The sequence below is a fragment of the Gadus chalcogrammus genome, chromosome 12 (assembly GCF_026213295.1).
Source record: "Gadus chalcogrammus isolate NIFS_2021 chromosome 12, NIFS_Gcha_1.0, whole genome shotgun sequence".
Taxonomy (NCBI): Eukaryota; Metazoa; Chordata; class Actinopteri; order Gadiformes; family Gadidae; genus Gadus; species Gadus chalcogrammus.
In genome coordinates this window covers 30,396,665-30,401,664 of record NC_079423.1, presented here as the reverse complement: position 1 = coordinate 30,401,664, position 5,000 = coordinate 30,396,665, and the positions used below count along the sequence as shown (strand labels likewise).

The 5,000-nt window shown below is 44.2% G+C and overlaps 1 protein-coding gene across 1 annotated transcript in view; it reads right to left on the bottom strand.

Moving 5' to 3' along the window:
• The window catches only part of rxfp3.2b (relaxin family peptide receptor 3.2b), a 2,181-nt gene extending 1,516 nt beyond the window's left edge, over positions 1 to 665 (bottom strand). Inside the window, exon 1 of the mRNA XM_056604713.1 lies at positions 608 to 665. The gene's annotated coding sequence lies outside the window, so the exon portion shown is untranslated. The remainder of the gene's footprint in view (positions 1 to 607) is intronic.
• Positions 666 to 5,000: the final 4,335 nt, after the last annotated feature.

The following is a 5,000-nucleotide window of genomic DNA, read 5'->3' as shown; positions in this document are numbered from 1 at the left end:
CAGACTCGCCACCGGAGCGCCGGGTGATTAGAGAGCGAACGTACCTACGTTTAGAGGAGTCGCGTCTAAGTCGGAACAAAATGTATTGTGACACCCAGGCCGTTCTGAGGTAATCATGTGTTGTGCTTTGTCGGTTTGAATCAAAGTGCGTCTGGGGAGCCACCTGACGCGCGGACCAGGCGTGCGTAAAGAGCAGCGATATAGGAGACCGAGCGTCGAGCGGTTATAAACTGCGTTTTTCAAGTTGTTGGTGCCGTGCTTTTCACCCATTGGTACATTTAATCAGACTGCTTTGTTTGCTTTGTGGACTGTGGAAAAAAAGCTCTGTGGAAAAAAACTTCGCATGCTTGAATTAGATGTTCAGCTCTTAAATGTTTGTTGCCTGAATAGTCGGTGATTAAATGAATGCTAGTGGTGTGACACAGATGGTGGGAGATATGGGAGTCAATAAGGAGGAATGATCACGATACCGGAGTCTCACATATTGATGGTATTTATAAATTGCAACGTTTTCAAAGGTAATTAAAAGAGAACGTCTCAACGAAATGTCAAACATAACACTGTAAACATAAAATATGGTATATAATTTGTTGAGTTGTGTACGTACCGTAAGTGCACAACTCACTTGTTTCTAACCCAGAGAAATCCGATGTTTTATTCCGGTCCGTTACATTTGGTCACGGGTCAACGAGTTAATATGCCCTTTGACCCATAACTTCCGGGGAAACACACCAAATCATTCAGTAGAGACCTCATTTATTGAATATCGATGTAACTGTGATGTGGTAGGCGAAGTGGCTCACGCCAACACCAACAAAGTAATGCACTGTTTCCGTGCACTTAACTTGGGCGGGTAATTGAGATTTTAAAATCTTTTATCCGTCCGTAAGGATGACGCCATTCCCAACCAATAGTGTTTCGCAAACATTTTCGCAAATTTATTTTAAAATTGGAACTTATTTTACTGTCAATATGTTGTCGCAGCTGCAACATATCAATATGTTGTAGGTGCCATTCACATTTTTAAATCTTTTATTCATCTGTAAGGATGACGCCATTCCCAATCAGTAGTGTTTTGCAAACATTGACATTTATTTTAAAATTGGAACTTATTTTACTGTCAATATGCTGTAGCAGATATAACATATCAATATGTTGTAGGTGCTACAACATATTGATCGGCTCTTCCTTTCTCTCTCACGACATACTGACAATGGTCTGTGAAAAGCCCCTCTCCAAGCAAATTCTTAATCAAAATAGGATCATGCGCAGGAGATATGTTGATGTTGGCTTTCCCCTGCAGAATACAGAGTTCACAAATCAACACAAGGGAGGCCAGAAAGGCCCAGAAACTCGAATCAATACACAGTCTAAATCTGAACGAGTTCTCTTGTACACATTGGTCTGCAATGTTGTTGGAGTAGAAAAAAGTCTGCCATAGTTTCCACCAATACACACATAGCAAGTCTGTTTAATCATTATAATACAGACTATGTTAATTCAGTTTATGTGTTTATAGAGAGTGAGATTAAATGATGAATAAATAATTCTGTGTAGCCAGTAGGAAGCAGAATGTATCAAATCAAAATGCCATTACCACGCGAAATAGCCTACAGGCAAATAAATGCACCTTCTATTAATTATAAAAACGTCAGGTTTCATTTCCCAATCAGTCATGGTTCACTCCTAATGGTTGAGACATGGTAGCTACAGACCTTGATCTTTCGCTCTGAAAGGAACACCCTCAAGACATTCTGACCAACCTTAAAAGACACATCTGGATTGAAAATTAATCCTGTTCTATTAATCTGCTGTGTGATGCAGTTCTTCTTGAAAAACAACACCAGTCAAACAGACATTTAAGGTGCCAGCGTGCAGGGCTTACTTTGTGTTTAAACATTAGTGACATCTAAAAAAGCACATGCAAACTGTAACGCATAGTGTTATAGACAGTAAACAAGCAGTAATAATATGTTTTTTCAACTATAATTTCAATAAAATAATCCCCACATCCATCCCTAAAGGCACAAGCAAATGTGTGCTGAATCAAGGAATGCACACGAGCAAGCTGCACACATGCAATGCACAGTGTCTATGTCCCCTTTGTGAAGATCCTGCCCGACAAAGAGCAGGTGGATGACTGGCAGGAGGCCAACTAATAGCCCTAAATCCACACGTTGCCAGCCTAGATTTGGCTCAGATGAAATAGAAAGCATGAGAACACTTGTACAAATCAACGCAGGACAACACTGACAATACCGGGCTGGGGCAACACAACACTCACGTGACACTTATAGCGCCCCGGAAAGGCGGTGGATTAGTATTCGTGGACAGACGTGAACAATTTGAAGCTGTCAGGTGTTAATGTCTGGTTGCTCCTTGAAGTGGGGATAGAAATTTGCCACTTGTCTAGAGCTCTGCGCACGCACACAAACACACACACACACGCACGCACGCACGCTCGCACACACGCACGGCACACATACACACACACACACAAAGACACACGCACACACACACACACACACACAAACACACACACACACACACACACACACACACATATACACAGGTGTGACTCAGCGCCTGGGCTCAAGCGATGTCACTGGGGGTTATGTGTGTGTGTGTGTGTGTGTGTGTGTGTGTGTGTGTGTGTGTGTGTGTGTGTGTGTGTGTGTGTATGTGTGTGTGTGTTAAGGGGCAGCATCATTTAAGAGCGTTCACTCTCTGCCAGAGAATTGTGCAGGACAATTTCCGTTTAGTTCCGCTCGGCTGTATTGCATGAATTAACACTCAGTCTATCTGCGTTCATCTGTCTGGCGGAGTTAATTACAAAGAGGTCCCCTTATGTCTGTGTGGTCCCTGATCCCTGGGATGGCGGCAGACAGCTCGGCCACCCTCTTGGCGTGGCGGTGAACGTTTAAAGATTGAACGAAGCTACATGCGGTGTAACTATGTTTGCCTCTTAAACAACACAATAACGTAGCGCAACCTTCGGAAAAACATTACATTATGACAATATGTACAGAACATACTCCTTATGTTATATCTAAGATCTATCAACATGTCTTAAAAAATCATCCATCGATGAGATGTTGCATAAACTACCTCCTACTACTCCTGCTTCTACTATGGCCACTAGTAAGCCTACTACTATTACTACCAATACTACTAGTACTACTACTACTATTACTACCATTACTTGGCCTACAACAACTAGGGCTCCTCTTACTACAACTACTACATCTACTATTCCTACTACTATTCCTACTACTACTATAACTACTATAATACTACTACAACTACTACTACTAATGTACCACCACTACTAATAATACTGCTCCTACTACTACTTCTACTACTACTACTACCACTGCCACCGCCACCGAGTGCGTATCCTGATGAGCTCAGCAGGCATCAGTCTCTTCAATCACGCAGCAGCACACTCTATTGATATTAATCAGATGTTATCAGGTCACAGAGAGTGTGCCACACTTCAGACCACTATTTATGATTTGAATACATCAACATATCATTATGATGCTGGATGATGCCAATGGAGCAGGCCATAAGAAGCATCTCATAAAAAGAGAGAGAGCCTCGGCCAAATTGGGTCTTTTCTACCAACCCCTGACGGTCTAATAAGATATTGATGGATGTCTTTTGCCTGGAGTTTCACTTCACCGCCTCTACCTCCTAAATTAGAAAAACAATTCTGCTAATAAGAAGGTCCAATGGTGTCAAGGAATCTCTCCTCAAACGCATTCAAGTGAACTGCTCCAGGCTCACGCCGCTGAATAAGTCAACTCACTTTTGCAGATGAAAATAAAGAAACAAGAAGAGAACGGGATGGTCTTCGATCAAAGCCTTGGCTTCCTTCCTGACTGAACTCCCCTGGGTGGGACGTGGGGGCTGCCAGGAGGGGATTAAGGCACCAGAGGAGTTAGACTAATCAAAGCGATAGGTTAAGACGCTGATAAGAGACACCGGCGCCCGACAGAGTCCCCTCTTGCTGATTAAAGACAAACAAGTGACTCAACGGGAAGGGGACGCGAGGCCACAGCGGAGGAGATAGATTGAGTCCGTCCCCAAGAGGATGGAGAGAAAATCCAGTAGGCTGCCCGATGCTACGGCCAAACATGAGGCTTAAACCTGACGAATACAGACGAAGGTGCTTCAATTTAATGGTGTGTTAAGGCGGCCTTGGGCCTTTTGTGGGGCCCTGGACACGAATGATAATGGAGCGGCCATCGAGTTGACGTGCTCAAGACCTCTCTTCCTGTGCCTGTAACACACACAGCCTCCCTCTGCATCGATTGGGAATGCAAGTTAAATCCAGGTTTGAGTGGTACAGACACACACGGTCTTGGAGAGGTGTATATTCTGGTATTCTGGGCGGCAGTAGATCAGGAGGTAGAGCGGGTCGGCTGGTAACCTAAAGGTTGTTGGTTCGATCCCCGGCGCCTCCTAGCTAGAGTGTCGAGGTGTCCTTGAGCAAGGCGCCTAACCCTAACTGCTCCCGACGAGCTGGCTGTCGCCTTGCGTGGTTGGCTCCGCCGTATGTGTGTGAATGTGTGCGTGAATGGTGAATGTGAGGCAATATTGTAAAGCGCTTTGGGTGGCCAATGTTTAGAAAAGCCATTTATTTACTTTTCTGGGTTGAATGAGGTTTGCTCAAGGCTATTTTGGAAGTGATTTGTGAAATACACCCCACCTGCAACACGACAGCCCCACCCCCCCCCCCCTCCCCACCTCCTTTAAATTACAGCCAGCACCCAAAATCTTTTCAGAGTTTTTACAATTTACCAGAGTAAACAAACCCCACGTCTCCACTCCTAGTCTGAGTTTGTTGGGTCGGAACGGCTGGACACTAACAACTTTGTGTTGCAAAAGATAATTGCACAAATCCAATTTTGAAGCTTTAGCATCTGAGGTCCGGTGGTTTAAGGGCAGCATCGGTCACTTGGTAAGGCAAAACGGGCTGAAATACAAGTTACAAC